The sequence below is a fragment of the Oratosquilla oratoria genome, chromosome 30, assembly GCF_046742065.1.
Source record: "Oratosquilla oratoria isolate Oo_2021 chromosome 30, ASM4674206v1, whole genome shotgun sequence".
Lineage (NCBI taxonomy): Eukaryota > Metazoa > Arthropoda > Malacostraca > Stomatopoda > Squillidae > Oratosquilla > Oratosquilla oratoria.
In genome coordinates this window covers 12192142-12210796 of record NC_134806.1, presented here as the reverse complement: position 1 = coordinate 12210796, position 18655 = coordinate 12192142, and the positions used below count along the sequence as shown (strand labels likewise).

Below are 18655 nucleotides of genomic sequence, written 5' to 3'. Positions count from 1 at the left end.
AAGTATTACCAAGGAAAAACAGCGCTACTTTCCGTGGGAGGTAACGTTGCGACGAAGAGTGTAATTACAAATGTGGTAGAAGAGAAACCTTAAGAGTGTCGCAGAAAGAAGGGATTGTAGAGGTTAAAAGTGATCAACTTGTGTATTCATTTATTTATCTATTTGTTTTTTATTCGTTCGTTTTTTTTGTTTTTTTTTTGAGTGGAGATTAGTCTTTCATCACAATTTTTTGTATGACTCTGATCCGTAGGGGTGTCATTAAAAGTCCTGTACGGAAGAAGGGACAGGGAAAACTCGTATCCTCTGTTCGATTTCGAACAATGAGTGTCCGGGTGGAAGGAATCCTTGTTCGAGGGTTCCGGCCGAGCTTTTTTATTCGCCTCCCTCGCCCTCGACCTCGCTCGATCTCGGGTCTCTGCAGCTCGATCCGAACCCCCCCCCTCTACCCCCACCCCTCCTCCTCCTCCAGTTCCGATAAGTAGGCCCAAGGAGCGAATGACCCAGTTTTGGTTAGGTGTCAGGTCTATGTTAATGTGTCGCAGTGGCCTCTCAGTGTCAGTTTTCAATCGATCACCAATTGTTACCACCCTCCATGCACGTTCCGACCACCTCCCCCACCCCATCCACAGTCCTCACTGCAGCCCACAACCAAACTTTCCTACCCTTCCGCTCGGCATGATTTTCACTCTTATGCATGCCACAGCAAGCTTCAAAATTGCCTGGCACCCTTTCCTTGTAAACGGGGAATGGCAGGGGAGGGAGGGAGGGAGGGAGGGAGGGAGGGAGGGGAGATGGGGAGAGTGTGTGGGGGGGTGGGGGGAGAGGAGACTGTGAAAGTCGGCAGCACTTGTGTTTCTTTGTAGAACGTATCGTATGGCACCGTCGGAGGCAAGTCGGTAGCGACTTGGGCCCAAGTTATTTGGGTGCTCAGGTCCCCTCGAAAAGTAACTGGACCTTGTCGACGTTGTGCCACTGTGACTGAATAAAGAGTGCCGGAGAAAAGAGCCTGAAGACTACTGGAGTTGGCGAACACACACACGGTAGCGGTGCCGGAGAACCTGGACAGCGGACCGGCGGAACGGTCCGGATCGATCGTTCTGCCCACCTCTCCCGCCATTTTGTGAGTGTGGCCGTGCTCTCTCAGCCGCTGTCTGTGTGTGTGTGTCGGTGAGGACGGGAGCAGGGCGGAGAAAGATCCATGCCCTCCTCTGTCTGTGAGGATCCACCCCCTTCTTGTGATCCGAGTGATATCGGGAGGTAGTAGGAGGCGGAGAGAGGGAATTGAAGGTGATTTCTGCACAGTTGCAGAGAGCCCTCCGGAGCCATATAAGTAAAATTGGGCTGCCAGAGAGGACGACGACAGTCCCGGAGCCCCTTGCTACTCGCTACTGCTGCACCTAAGGTCCTCTAGCTGACCAGCTACTTCCTCCTCCAAGGTAAGGATAGACTTGGGCAGGCTAGGGTCTTTCCAAGAACCCTGTAGGGCTGCTGGTGACAGAGGGGGACTTAGCGGGTCCTGTTGGTGAACATAACGTCAGTGACGGGGCAAGTTGGGGGTCTTGTCTTGGTGGTGTCATTGCAAACTGAACGTGTGGTGCCGTTTGTTATTCTGTTGACGAGAATTATATTTATATATATTCCTTTTGCCCTTGATACACACGTCATGTCCGCGGTACCCATAAGGAATCAGGCAGAAGTAAATGTTGTGGTGCAACTGAAGTGAGAATAATATTCAGGTTTTGAATAAGTAACTTGTTCTTTGATGATAAAACTATTCTTCTTTGATAACAGAACAACCTTCGTGTGGATTCGTTGTAAAATAGTGTACTTATCATCCGGTTATTTTAACTTGATAACAGTTAGTGTTGCCGTGAAGATATGTTTTCGTAACCTATGCAACTGCAAAAGAAAAAAAAAAGCGAAATTTCTCTATACTCGCAGTGTTCTTAATTCTGCTCATGACAGCTCACGGTCTTTACCTAAAAAATTACTGGATTTTAGAGATAGTTTGATATATAATTTGCTGCAGGTTATTTTGCTCTGGTAAAATAGAAATATTGTTACATTGGCTGACACTAGCGAACTCTCCCTCTCCACTTCCGCCGATAAGAGGGAGACTGCGCGTGTATGTGTGTGTGTGTGTGTGTATGTATGTGTGCATATGTGTATGTGTGCGTATGTGTGTATGTGCTTGTTTTGTGTTTGTATGTGTATGTGTGTGTGTGTGTACATGTGTGTGTTTATGTGAGAGGGAGAGCTAAAGCGTGATGGAGTAGACTGGTGCACTTGTGTACGTAAATACCAGCTTATGATGCATTAGGCCGGGATAGGCTTAACACGATGACGCACATTTCTGATCTCGTTCTGGCTGACACCACGCGATTCTATTCAGCTCTGAATCGGGGGGTGCACCCGTGTTGATGGGATGTATAAGCAGAGAGAATCCTTAGAGCTCTATTGCCTAGAGAAAGCTACAAAAGAGAATTGTTTTGCTTGTCCAAGGGTATCATTAGTAACGAGTGTTTTATATTATGGCGAGGGAAGTTAGGTTACTTGTCCAGGCTGTCTAAGCAAAATAGGTCAAGGGAGCCAGGTTCAACAATAGCTTATCGCCTCCTGGCGTAATTCCCTCCACTTTTATGGCATTAATGACGTCTGTAGCTTTTGTTATATTCGTACCACGTGAAGCTAGAGTACTTATCACGTTAACCTAACCAAACAAACCTAACCTATCCTAGCTTAACCTTACTTAGCTTAACCTAATCTAACCGAGACGAACCGAACCTAAGTTTAACTAACCTAGCCCAACCTAACCTAACCGAACCTAAACTTAACTAACCTACCTAATCAACCTAACCTTACCAACCTAACTTAACCTAACCTTACCAAGCTAACTTAACCTAACGTAACCAACCTAATCAATCAAACGGAACCACCCTAACCAACCTAACCAATCTGCCTTAATGAAACTAACGTAACTAAATTACCCAACCTAATCTAATGTAACAAACAAAACCCACCTAACCTAAACTTAACTAACCTAGCCTAACCTAACCAAACCTAAGTTTAACCAACCAACTTAGCCATTAGGACCAACCTAATCTAATCTAACCAACGTAACTAACCTAATCAACCTAACCATTCTAAATTAACGTAACCAACTTAATCTAGCTAACGTAACCAACCTAACCTAACTAACGTAACTAACCTAACCAATCTAACCTAATTAACGTAACTAACTTATCCAACCTAACCTAATCTAATCTAACCAACGTAACTAGCCTAATAAACCTAACCATTCTAACCTAACTAACGTAACCAACTTAACCTAGCTAACGTAACCAACCTAACTAACCTAACCTAATTAACGTAACTAACCTAACCAAGCTAATCTAACTAACGTAACCAACCTAACCTAAGTTTAACTAAACTAGCCTAACCTAATCGAACCTAAGCTTAACCAACCAACCTAGCCATCCTAACCAACCTAATCAAACTTAACCAACGTAACTAAGCTAAACAACCTTATCAACTTAATCAACCTAACCTAACTAACGTAACCAACTTAACCAACCTAATCTAACGTAACCAATCTAACCAACCTAACCTAACCTAACCTAAGCTTAACTAACCTAACCTAACTGAACGTAAGCTGCATCCAAGCTAGCCATCCTAACCAACCTACTCTAACCTAACCAACTTAACTAATCTAATCAACCTAACCAATTTAACCTAATTAACGTAACCAACCTAGTCAACCTAACCTAACTAACGTAACCAACCTAACCTAACGTAACCAACGTAACCAACCTAACCTAACGTAACCAACCTAACCTAACTAACGTAACTAACCTAACCTAAATAACGTAACTAACCTAACCAACCTAACCTAACTAACGTAACTAACCTAACCAAGCTAACCTACTAACGTAACCAACCCAACCCAACCCAACCCAATCCTACCAAATTAACGTAACCTAATCCAGTCCATCCCAACCTACCCAACCCAGCCCAAGCTGACCTCAGCGTGAGGCTGGGAGGGTTTCAGAATAATGATGAAATGGAGCAATGTAACTGACGCAAGGAAGGTAGGCCGACGGCGGGGGTCAATTATTGCATGAAGCGTATGCAGCAAGAGTGCAACTGCGGTTGTAACGCGAGAGTAGCGTGACCTAACGTTCGTAAACCAGGTCTCTGTTGGCCCAGTTCCTGCCCCGAGACGGGAGGAAGTGGTTGAATAAAATCGCCTGGCGGCAAAGAGAATGAAATTAAAGAGCCACTCGGTACGGAAGAGAATCGTCTTAGAGACGAAAGTGCTTCGGTCATTACGTATTTGCCTAATACGTTTCATGTGACGTCAGTACTGCACGCCACGTGACGGTAGCATAGTAAACCGGCGACTGTTCCTCTTCTCCTACGAGCCAATGACACACAAACTCCCCAGCCCTCACGCTGATACAATAGTCCAACCTTTCTTCCCAGAGAGATCTATAGGAGGATCTCTGCGGGTTCACAGTCATTGAGACTTGTGGGCAGAAGATGGATGAAGTTATTGTAAGTCACATGAGAGTTACACACTTCGTCGTCATTCCTCATCACGTGCTGTACTGACGCGTTACATCACTCGGGCTTGGGTGAGCTGTTACGTTAGCGAGGGTAGGGGAGAATCCGATCCTATGGTCATAAATATCACAACACAGTATCATATGCCCGACGACAACGGATGAGAATGAAATAGTCTAACCGTATTCGGAGTAACAGGAAAAGTACTACATAGAACGGAAGGGGTGCCACGAAGGTGATTATAATCGTCTGACGGCAGCTAGAATAAAAGTGGTTGGTTATTATGCTATGTGGTTTACCGGTGCTTCTATCCCTGTGAGTAATTTCGAGCGGCCGTCGATCGTTGTTTTGTATGTCACGCATTGGCTTCGACAAGGATGTTTACAGTTTGATTGGGAGTCCTTTTTTGTTGTAGGAAGTTGTGGCAAGATGATTATAGAAAAGTCAAAATCAGTAAAACACCATGGCCTGAGGCTTTTCATAAAAGAGAAATAACGAAATAAACAAATTAAATTATTATCCCATTATAAGTTATTTTTAGAAAATCTGTCACGACCGGGGTTCTAAAAGAATGGAAATGAACAAACGTTACTGCTATTTAAAAGTAAGGGTGATGGGCAGAAGCCACAGAACTATGGGCCAATAACCTTGACCACGAAAAACGAAGGAAACAATTATGAAAAATATCATAAAAGATAACTTAGGAAGCAAATGCCTAATAAATGATGGAAACGGTTATGAAAGATGACTTAGAACATTTTTTAGAAAGCAAATGTCTAATAAATGACAGCCAGCACGGTTTCAAACATAAACGTTCTTACACGACTAACATGTGATTTCATAATATACTTATTTCAGTATGCTAGAAAAGAAACAGTGCATCTTTAATATATCTGAACTTTGAAAAAAGTTTTTGATAGTGTCCCACATGAAAGATGACCAAATAAACTCGCTTTACATAGAATAAGAGGTAACTTGCACAGATGGATTAGAAATTGGTTGAGCAATCGTAAACAACAAGATTTTTTGGATGGTTAATCTTCCAACTGGAAAGATGTTACGAGTGGAGTTCCACAGGGTTCCCCTCTAGGGCCATCTCTGTTTATAGTACATGATAATGGCATAGACTGTGGTCTTGTATCTACTGTCTCAAAATTCGCTGATCTAAGATGTGCGGAATTGTAAATGATCACTCGAATGAACTGAATATTTAAGTATATTTAGATAAACTAGAACAATAGTTTCAAGAATAGCTCGTGAAAACTTAATTCAAGTGTAGAGTTATGCATTTAAGTAAAACTTGTACCAAAATTGACTGCGAATTATTGGATGCCGCTACTCGGAAGTGTTTGTCTACTCGATCGTTGGCGGGGATCTCATTATGAGATGGCACACAACAGAAGGAAATAGATTTGAAGCAGGTGGAGATTTGGATGATCCATGAATGGATTTTGGGGACCAGTAGATGGCGAGACTTGATGGTGGAAATTGCTTGTAGGGCACTTCGTGAATTCGAAATGAGGATACTGGCCTCGGGGAATCGTGGATGATACATAGGATGGTGAGGTTGGCGAAGAGTTAAGCTGTGAAGGTTTAGATGATGGGAGGGAAGGAGGGATCAAGATTTTGTTTCATTTGGGGACACTTGCGTAATCTACTCCGTGGTCGGAGCGCAAGCCGCCGATGGATATGTTAATAGTTGTTGAGCAAGTTGATAATTGGGGAGATAGACTTCTGCCAGATGACTTTGATAGGCATGGTCATGGGGAGGATTTTGTTGACTATTCCCAATCTGGATTACTGGACTACCATTCTTTTACCATATACATTTACGTATACCAGGATGAGAGGGGGTAGGTACCACCCGGTATGAGAGTGATTTTGATCTATACATTTGTTCTGATTGCCGCCAGGCTAGTCTATTCACCCGAGGGTGACCTGCAGTGTGAACGATAAAGAATAATCTCTTCGGTAGGTTGACGATTCCTTAGCGATAGCCAGAATAGAATTGATAGAGAATGACGTCATCTTAGGAAGACGTTATGTTACATTACCTCACTTAACTTTCCCAAAGTGAATAAAATGGTCCGACGACGATACCACTTTCTTGATCTTTTTAAAAAGGAAAGGGGGTCTCGATCGAGCAAAGTTCCAATCAGGACGGGGACCGGCTATTACCTGCGGAATAAAATCACTTAGCGTCAGTATTAACAAAGATATGTTAAATGTCTATCGTGTTGGTCAGATAAAAGGAAATACGATTCCGGATGAAATGTGGGTCATGTATAACTAACCGAGCCATGCCCCACTGTATCTAAAAACTGTTCAAATATAGCTTTTCTTGTTGATATATATATGTTTATATGCGATGATTCTCTTTTAGTAAAAATTCATTTTTTTCTTTTTAAAGAAAATTGTACTTATGCAGCAAATGGAAAGTATATATATCCGCATACCACCGATATGTCAAAAGTCAGGGTGTCTGTGGTCAAAACTATATCGAGGTTAGTAACAGGATTTGCATCATCCTTCCACGGCAATTGCTTAGATCATACACCAGGACAGGGATCAACAATGGGTATATGTTAGAAGCGGTTCAGCGGGACACACGTCGGAGAGAATCATCTCCCAGCCATCCATCTTTCTTACTCATTAACCCATTCGCCTCCATCGTGAGCAATGGTTTCTAAACTAGGGGGCGCGACCCCTCCCTACCCAGGGAGGCGTTAGGAGGATACTAAGGGGGCGTGAAGTCATCTGCTCAATAATTATTGTTTAATATGAGTAAGATAATGAAATCATTCCAAGAACAAGTATTTGCCGTTCCATTTTCTATTAAGTGCCAAGATGTCACAGTATATAAAAATATTTGTTTGTAGAAATAATCGAAATCTGAATATGTTGCATGGGTGATGATGATAGTGATGATGATAAGGATGATGGTAGTGATGATAATAGTGATGATGATAGTGATGATAATAGTGATAATGATGGCGTGGGAACGGGCGTTGCGCTAAAGCATCTAGCCGACGTAGGCCGCTCAAGGCGAAACCGGGACGTGCACAGCCCGGGGCTCGTGAATAGAATAAATAAATAAATAAATAGATAAATAAATAAATAAATAAAAATAAATTAATTAATAAGTATATATATATATATATGTATATATATATATGTATATATAATTAAATATAGATACAAAAAAAAAAAAAAATGGGGGCAGGGGGACGTGCGGGTTTGCTGGAAGCAAAAAGAGGGGCGTCATAGGAAGGTAGTTTGGGAACCACTGATCTTGGGGGTATAGTCACGAGAGTCCAATAGATTCTTTTATCGATTAGGGAGAACCAGAACAAAATGTTAAACGTCACTTGGTACATTTCTGGATGATTCGTGATCTGCTCTCGGTCTTCCTCTCTGCGGAGTACCGCCTCTTCTTCTGCAAACGTTTTCTTTATCTTGCTCGCTGGGGAGGTGTCTGGTTATATTTACGTGTTGTTTCCTACGTTCTGTATCCATACCTAGATATTGTATGTAAGCTCTCAACGATTTCACTGTTTCTAGTGTTCCCAGAAACAAATGTTCCTTTTTTTTTACATTTTGGTTTAAACTAATATCTTATTCTATCACTAAATACATACATATATATATATATATATATTATATATATATATATAATATATATATATATATATATATATGTGTGTGTGTGTGTGTGTGTGTGTGTGTGTGTATATATATATATCGCCTATATATATATATATAGAAATATATTATATATATATATAACACATATATATATATATATATATATATATAAATCTGTATTAGTAGGAGATTTTATATGTGTGTGTGTGTGTGTGTGTGTGTGTGTGTATCTTTCGCCTAACTGGAATGACTATCTAGAAAAGTTTGACTACTTAAGTTCTTCTATGGAACACATTTCATCCTCGTTTCTTATCTTCTCTCCGTTAACCCATTCAACTCCGATGACAAGATGTCTTGTCATTTGGTCAAATAAAACAAAAAATCATAAAACACCAAAATGTTTGATCAAACACCAGAAAAAACATGACGTCAGTCCTCGCTTGTGATTTTATATCCTGACTCCTGGACTTCTTGGAGACTGATTCAATATTCTAGGTATTTTCCTTGTTTCTTATCTTCTCTCCGTTAAGTACCTCGGAATATTACGTCATCGCAGTCTCTTTTCCTATCGTTTCGCTATTGCCCTATCATTTCCCCTTGCGAAAGCGCCTTGGGTACGCTGTCGCGGCCGGCTGGGATTTGTGAGACAATATTTCTTTGATTAGTGGCTGCTGCACTAAAGATCCCTCAGTGATTGAAGCATCTATCATAGAAATAATCATTTCGGGTATAAAGACATTTAATCTGGAGTCATTTTTGAAACATAACTTTTAAAATCATGGTTTAGCCACACTTGTTCTTGTGATTTCCAAGACAGAGACAAGGCTCATCAACAGTACCGTGTCCTTCAAAGTCATGGAAATAATTAACTGTTTACTTAGGCTTGTAATCGTGCAAAATATTTTCTCCACCAAGCCAAACATTATTAAATAAAAATACATAAAATTTTTGCATCTTCTAATTCTTCTCGCGTTTTCTGGCACCTAGCCAACGTTTCCAAAAACTTATTCATCCTCACCTATACCTTCTCTCTTCTGAACAGAGGTGGTGGTGTTGTTTCTTCCACTGAAAAAATATTTTTTTGATTAAACTTTCACGAAATTTTTTTACCTTACACAATTCCGGCGATATTTCGTCCCCTACTGTTCCCTCTAACTATTCGTGCAATTTCATTCGAATCTTATACAATATTTTTTTTTCATCCATATCTATAACACTAACATGGCTTACGGTTAGGATGGAGCTTCCGCCATCGTTCTTAAAAAAATAATAGAAATAAAATAAAATAAAATAGGTAAAAATAAAATTGTCACTCTACCTTAAACTGTTTCATCTGTCTGAAGTTATCCCTACTCTTTAAACTGAAAATACATTTCTTTCAATCTTTTCCAAAGAAGGATTACCGGCCATAGCCCTCTTACAAATGCTCAGTTGTTTTAACTTCCTGTTTATTTATAGTTTTCACATTTATCCTAGGAATACTGTGAAACATCACCCTACTCATGAACTCCTCTCTGATTGCCATTACGACTTTCTTAAAGGACATCCTACTGTAGATCTTCCAACGTGCCTGTCTCACTCTTGGTTATATATAGGGACCTGTGGTGATGCCTTTCATAGAATGTGGCACAAGTCTTTGGTTTTCTAGTTATCTCCTCACAACATTTATCCCTTTTCCTGGGCCTCATTTCTGATTTTCTTTCTGACTAATTATTAGTTGTTGTAGGCGAGATCAGTGGTCTTCTTTGCTTATGACACTTGGTTTCCCAAAGGGCCCCATTCCTTCTTTCACTCTTTTTCCTTAAGTCATAGATAACCCATGAGGCGTCGCGGCCTCTACAAATTTTTCTTGATGACACAAGACATTTTGCTGTTTCTTTCTTCAGACCTTCTTTTCAACCTGAGCTCTTTTATCCTAGAAGGATCGCTGTAGAATATATTTAAGACTTTTCTGTCATATCCTATTGGGTGGAACAAAGAAAACGTAAACTCTCAATGCTGACAAGACTTGGGTTTATAAAAAAAAAAAAAAAAGTAAGGAGCCTTGTTCGCATGACACTTTGCTTGTTACAACTTTATCATGAACTTGATAAGGCTATAACAAGCAAAAGCTCCTCACATATTGTTTTTATCACTTGTTGGCAACTGCCAATTACACAAAAGACTCAGTTTCTCTACCTCTCCACTCGAATCAGCCTTTCTTCGACTGCTGACTATTTCTTTCTTCCAAAACTCTAAAAATTCTGGGCCTATTCTTTCTAGTAACTTAACTGGTAAACTCAAACCTCAACTATTACTACAACAGATTCAGTCAAATTATCTTTTGCTGATTCTGTACAGAGGACTTGTTAGGTAAGATTAAGTTAGGTTAAGTAAGATTAGGTTTGGTTAGGTTAGGTTAGGTTGGGTAAGACTAGGTTAGATTAGGTTGGACTAGGTTAGGTTAGACTAAGGTTAGTTTAGGTTAGACTAAGATTAGGTTTGGTTAGTCTAAGGTTAGATTAGGTCAGAGTACGCTTCTTACGTTTGGGGTACTTGCATCGCACAGTGCTCTTGAACAAGATGGAGTCCGAAACTTTCCGCCTTGTCAAGGCTTCTTTTCATCTCAACACTCTTCAACCTCCCCCTTGCGTCGCTGTCTCCTCTCTGTCGCCACTTTCACGGTCACTGTTCTTTTGCTCTCTGTAACTGCGTGCCTCCCTTCCCAAGACAATACAACAGTGTTACCTTTTGCTGTCACCTTTTGCTAGAATCGACCAATAAGCTCCACCTTTACTTTTACTGGGAGGTTCTGGAACTCTCTTCCATCGATACTTTTCATCCTGTCTATTAGTTGAAAAAAAAAAAAAAAAATCAGGAGGCTTCCACTACACCAGGACTTGACTTTGAATGGATCCTCCTTTTTCTTTCTTTCCGGAGCGTCCGCGCGGGTATTTTATCTTTGAAGTTTTATTATTATTTGACTAATTTGTTTATTCACTTATTCGACGCTTGTTGAAACATAAAAAAAAAAAAAAAAATCAAGGAGCTGTAATCTGGCCCACGGTTCTGTTCTCAGCTGAATATAATGGTTGGCAGCAGTTAGAAAAAAAAATCTAAGGAGCGACATTTTGAGGAAAAGATGAAGTGAAATGATCATAACCTCTTTGGCACTAGATCTTGCCTTCCGATGAATAAAACAGTCTGTCGTTAACCAGAACAGAATTCCTGAAGACCGTCATTACATCGGAGGACTCCGATTACCGCCAAGAATTGATGAGGGCTTTGTAGCATTGGTGTACTTTGGCTGCGTCGGCGTGAGTTCAGACTTCAGTTGCGAGTCGGTGGCAGAGGCTGTTACAGCGCCGCATCAGATCGATGGACGACTTGAGATCCTCCCCTCCTCTGGAAAGTAGAAGGAAACGCCAAGACCGGGAAGTTACGACATTGGTGGCTGCTGTCGTCAGCCCAAGAAGAGGGTGTCTCGGGCGTGTCACGGTGGCGAACCTCATGTGTTTTTTTCAGACTAAGGACAAACGATTTTATGCAGTTGAAAGGAGCGAGACATGGCCTAAAATGCACAGATGAAGGTTCCCCCTTCTCCCCTACCTCATTTTTTTTTTTATAATTTAATATAAAACCTCTAAAGAACATAGTCTGGCCACCTCTCCAGCCGAGAGAAACCAAGTGAGACGCTTAAGAATGAAACCATCTCGATTAACCAAAATTCGGGTTATCATGATCTGTGCCTTACTGACGCTTCTATCCTTGTGAAAGATGATAATGATAGGATATGATAATGATAATTATAATTTTAATGATTATGATTACGAATAATAACAATTATATTTAATATAATGATAATTATAACTGAGTTATAATGATAATGATAATTATAATGATAATTATAATGATAATGATAATTATAATAATGAAAATGATAATGAAATGATAATAAAAAATTTAATGATTATAATGATAATGATTATGATTATTATGATGACAATGATGCCAATGATGATGACAATGATGATGGTGATGACAATGATGATTATGACAATGATGATGGTGATGATGACAATGATGATGATGACAACGATGATGCCAATGATGATGATGATGATGACAATGAAGATGATGACCATGAAGATGATGATGACCATGATGATGATGACCATGATGACCATGATGATCATGATGATCATGACCATGATGATCATGACCATGATGATGATTACCATGATGATGATGATTACCATGATGATGATGATTACCATGATGATGATGATTACCATGATGATGATGACCACGGCGATGATCATGACCACGACGATGATCATGACCACGACGATGATGATGACAACGACGATGATGATGACGATGACGATGGTGATGATGACGATGACGACGATGATGATGATGATGATGATGATGACGATGATGACGACGATGATGACAATGATGATGATGACGATGGTGATGATGGCGACGATGATGATGACGATGGTGATGGTGATGACGATGGTGATGACGATGATGATGACGATGATAACAATAACAATGATGACAGTAATGATGACAATAATGATGATGATGATGACAATGATGACGATGACTGATGATGATGACAATAATGATGATTATGATGACAATGATTATGATGACAATGATGATGGCAATAATCATGATGGCAGTAATGATGATGGCAATAATGATGATGATGGCAATAATGATGATGGCAATAATGATGATGATGGCAATAATGATGATGATGGCAATAATGATGATGATGGCAATAATGATGATGATGGCAATAATGATGATGATGGCAATAATGATGATGATGGCAATAATGATGATGATGGCAATAATGATGATGATGGCAATAATGATGATGATGGCAATAATGATGATGGCAATAATGATCATGATGGCAATAATGATCATGATGGCAATAATGATCATGATGGCAATAATGATGATGATGGCAATAATGATGATGGCAATAATGATGATGATGGCAATAATGATCATGATGGCAATAATGATGATGATGGCAATAATGATGATGATGGCAATAATGATGATGATGGCAATAATGATGATGATGGCAATAATGATGATGATGGCAATAATGATGATGATGGCAATAATGATGATGGCAATAATGATGATGGCAATAATGATGATGGCAATAATGATGATGGCAATAATGATGATGGCAATAATGATGATGGCAATAATGATGATGGCAATAATGATGATGGCAATAATGATGATGGCAATAATGATCATGATGGCAATAACGATCATGATGGCAACACTGATCATGATGGCAACACTGATGATGATGGCAACACTGATGATGATGGCAACACTGATCATGATGGCAACACTGATGATGATGGCAACACTGATGATGATGGCAACACTGATGATGACAATAATGACGATGGTGACAATAATGACGATGGTGACAATAATGACGATGGTGACAATAATGACGATGGTGACAATAATGACGATGGTGACAATAATGACGATGGTGACAATAATGACGATGGTGACAATAATGACGATGGTGACAATAATGACGATGGTGACAATGTTGATGATGATAATGACAATAATGATGACAATAATGATGACAATAATGATGATGATGGCAATAATGATGATGATGGCAATATGAAGATAATAATGTTGATGACAATAATAATGATGATGACAATATGAAGATGACAATAATAATGATGATGACAATAATAATGATGATGACAATAATAATGATGATGACAATAATAATGATGATGATGATGATGATGATGATGACGATGATGATAGTGATAATAGTAATAGTTATATTGATAATAGCTATAATAGTAACAATAGTAATGATAATTATAACAATATAATATAATTATAATATAATTATAATATAATTTCTTATAATGATAATTAAAATAACTTGTAACTATAATAATATACGATAATTATATAATTATAATAATTATAGTAACTTATAATTGTAATGATAATAATATGATATAATAATAATTATGATGAGTGATAATGATGACAATAATCAATCATAATAATAATAATCATAATCATAAAGTAAATATGAATGAATAAATGAAGAAAACAATACACTAAATAAATAGAATGAATGAATATATAAAGGAATAAAGAAATAAAATAAAATAAAACTACAGAGAAGTACAACCCGGCGTAAAAGTCGACCTGTGCACTTGAAGGGTGAATCAGGATGGATTTGAGTCGTCGACTTTCTTCGGCTGAATGAAGTCGTCTGCCAACGGCCAAGATAGATCAATATGCTCATCCAAAGATCTAAGCCAGTGGTTCCTAGTGGGCTTCTGTTACAGATTGTATATATATTTCTAAATAATGTGAGGAATCTGAATTTAAAGAAAAGCTCCATCACTATGTCCTGGCACAAGATAATTATAATTGTCATGTGATAACGCAAAGGGTTTCTCCTCACCAACATTTTATTATGTACACACACACACACACACACACACACACACACACACACACACACACACACACACACTCACACATATATATATATATATATATATATATATATATATATATATATATATAATCTTTTTGGCGGGTGGTATTTAAGAGAAAAATTAAGGGGACCCAGAAGAATGTTGAATGTTGAAAACTGATGAAAAGGGAGGAATGAAGTGAAAAATGCTGAGAACCACTAATCTAACCCCTTCAACACGAGGTCTTGTCCTGAGACGAATGAAATAGTCTGCTGTTAGCCAGAACAAAAAGTAACAAAATGTCATCACGGTTGTAGGTTAGTCAAAAATACAAAGAGAAAATGTAAGTAGGATTATGCAATGAACCTTTCCCTCCAGAATACCCAGTTGGATCATTTATCCTTACAAATGTCATTGTTATAACTTACTCGGTTTTTTTTAATCTATTCTAAGCTAACCTAACCCATCCCAATCTAATCTAACCTAACCAAACTTAACCGAATTTAATCTGACCTAACCTATCCTAACTTAATCTAACCTCACATCTAATCTAACTTAACCTAATCAAACTTAACTTAATCTGACCTAACCTAACCTAAGCCAACCTATCCTAACTTGATCTGACCCAACCAAACTCAACCAGTCTCCTCCCCTACATTTGTTCATGCGAGTTTCCGCCCCTCCCACTATAGCAGACTTGGGGAGTGGCTACTTGTTTATATGACACGACAATATTGTTTCAAACAAATTATGATGATGGCAAAGCCCCTCACGCCTTCAGTTCGTTATACGAAAGGAGAAGGGGTGCCTAAAGATCGGCAAATACACACACACACACACACACACACACACACACACACACACACACACACACACACACACACACACACACACACACACACACACACACACACGTCGGTAGAGGTGACAACGAAGTTTGGACTCCAGAGAAAACTGCAAATTTCGAGGATCACAACAAGGAAGTACCTGTGTTGTATTAATAGGGAAGGGGAAAGCTCGTGGTGTAGTGGGAAGGTGAAGAAAAAAGAGAAGGAAGGGAAGGAAATGAGGAAGGGGACGAATGGGCCCAGGATCTTAGGAGTGGCGTAAACAAACGGGGAGCAGAATATACAGACGAACAACAAGGAAGCAGAGGTGTGAAGTTCAGAAATATTGATAATAGCAGCTCAATGGAAAGAGATGATAACTGCTTTTTTGGATTTAAAGAGGGAGGAGAGGACAACCTCCTCCGACTAGTAAATCTAGAGGAGAAACTAAAAAAATGAACGAAAAATAGAAGGTTAGGTTTGACCAATTAACTCTAGTTGCAGAGAAAGTTGATAAACTGGAAGAACTAGGAAAAGAGAATAAAAATCTAACTAAAGTAGAAGAATTAAAAAGACAGTTAAGAGAAGTAAAGGAAGAGAATGAGGAATTAAAGATGAATAATAAAGAAAATAGAGTCCATAACAAAAGAAGTAAGTGGTTGGAAAAAGATTCATGACAATAACAAAATTGAATTTAGAGATATAGTGAAACAACAGATGAAGGAACTAACTGAAGGCACAATTATCAAATTAAATGAGAGAGGAGAATATAGTAAGAGACTTAGCAGATAAAAAGAAATGTATAATTATATTAGGGATGGAAGAGAAGTATAATCTAAATACGACTACAAGAATAAAGGAGGAAAAGGAAAAAGTAAATAGTATATTAGAAGTAGTTCAAGATGAACCAGAAATAGGGAAACAAATAGAAGAAATGTATAGGCTCGGGAAATACAATACTGATAAGACCAGACCAATTAAGGTTAAATTCAGGTCACAAACGACAGCAGAGAATATCTTAGCAAAAACAGGGAAACTAGCAGACAGTGAGCAATTTAAACAGGTATGGATAAAAAGAGAAATGAATAAAGAGGAAAGAGAGGATGAGAAAACAAAAAGACTAGAAGCTAAGGAAAAAACGAGAAAAGAACAGAGACAGAAAAAGAGAAATTCTATTGGAGAGTAGTGAATATGTAAGTGAGGAAATGGTTTGTAGCAGAGAAAAACGGAAGGGAAACAGAAAACACGATGGAAGTAGCAGAAAATTAGTGTTTTACACAAATATAGTTGGATTAATAACAGGCTTGAGCGAACTGAATGATTACCGGAAGGAAAAAGAACCGGACATAATGGGAATTGTAGAGACAAAATTGAAAGGTCCATTACTCCCCAACAGTGTAGGATATGGTGCATATAATTGTTGGAATAGAAAGAGAGGTAAAACAAGGGGTGGAGTTATGTTCCTGACTAAGAAGGATATAAATGTGAGGAATGTCACATATGGAAAGAATAGAGTAGAGATGATTACGATGGAAGTGGAGGACAATGATAGGAAGAGCAGGAAGTTTGTAGTAAATTATATGCCTTCTAAAACGGCTTCGTGGGAAGAGAGAGAATACAAAAATATGTTAGAAGGCACCAGGATATCATTAAGTAAGATAATGGAAGATGGAGGACGAATAATTATAATAGGTGTCTTTAATTGTAAAGAAATCTGCTATGAAGAGATGACAGTGAAGGGTGGAGATGACCTATGGGGAAATGTATTACTTGATATGATTATTGAACATAGAATGACGCAATGGATACAAGAGAATACTAGGTATAGAAATGAGGAAGAACCATCGAGACTGGACCTAATAATCACATCAGAACCCGAAATAGTGGACAAGATCGAATATAAGACACCAATAAGTAAAAGTGACCACATATTGGTTGAACTGGAACTAAATGAGGAAAAATACACGAAAAAAACGAACAATATAGAAAGGGAAGATTGATTCATGAAAAAAACAACATTGACAATATAAAAGAATTCTTTCAAAAAGCTGACTGGGAAAGAATACACAAGAAGGAAACAACAGTAGAAGAGAAATGGATTATTTTGACAAAAAATTATAAAGGAGGAGGGGAAAAGTATGTGTCAAGACAAAAGCAAGAAAAAGGATATGTAAAGTGCTGGTACAACAAAAGATGTAGGGAGTTAAAAGACAAAAGGGATAAAGCTTGGATAAAATGGAAACAAGACAAAAAAACCTGAAAAATGGAAAATATATACTAGTTATAGAAATGAATATGTACAAGTGCGCAGAGAAGAAAAGATAAAATACGAAAAAGATGTCATAGAAAAATGTAAAGATCAACCAAAATTATTTTACAGATTTGTAAACAACAAACTGAAAAGCAAACAAGAATTAGAGAAACTACGACAAGGAGGAGTCGAATACACAGAGGAAATAGAAATGGCAGAAATTATGAATAAGCATTTTAAATCGGTGTTTACAAGGGAGAACACACAACCTAGAGATATCGAATAGGAGGAGAGAGTTCCCCCTATGAAAGAGATAGAAGTATCAAGAACTTAAATAATGAAACACTTGAGTAATCTCGATGTCAGAAAATCGCATGGACCGGATGAAATGGACAACTGGATTTTGAGAGAATGCAGGAACGAACTAACAGACAAAATACATAGCCTAATATACAGTTCATTGAAAGAGGGAAAAGTTCCAGAAGATTGGAAAAGAGCAAATATAGTGCCTACTAACTATAGACCGGTCTCTCTTACAAGTACGATAGCTAAAATCTGTGAAAGGGTTATCAAAACTAGATGGGTAAAGCATTTAGAAAAAAACAAAGTACTAAATCCAAGGCAATTTGGATTTAGAAAAGGACGATCATGCGTCACACACTTAATGTTTCTATTCAAGGCTAATAGATGTAAAGCAAGAAAGAGATGGATGGGCTGATTGTGCATTTCTAGACCTGAAAAAAGCTTTTGATAAGGTGCCACATAAGAAGTTGCTTAAGAAAATAGAAACTGCAGGAGGGATACAGGACAAACTACTGAAGTGGATGGAAGACTTCTTGCATGAAAGAAAAATGAGTGGTGATAAGAGA

The 18655-nt window shown here is 38.6% G+C and overlaps 1 protein-coding gene across 24 annotated transcripts in view; it reads left to right on the top strand.

Annotated features, from left to right (window-relative positions):
• The first annotated feature begins 1021 nt into the window (after positions 1-1021).
• Positions 1022-18655, top strand: part of Cadps (calcium-dependent secretion activator 1) — a 1142346-nt gene continuing 1124712 nt past the window's right edge. For 5 of the 24 annotated variants that reach the window (XM_076212580.1, XM_076212571.1, XM_076212570.1 and 2 more), the window contains exon 1: positions 1026-1436. The gene's annotated coding sequence lies outside the window, so the exon portion shown is untranslated. Of the gene's footprint in view, positions 1437-18655 lie in introns of all 24 variants that reach the window. The other 19 variants (XM_076212577.1, XM_076212579.1, XM_076212581.1 and 16 more) reach the window with 14 other exon arrangements.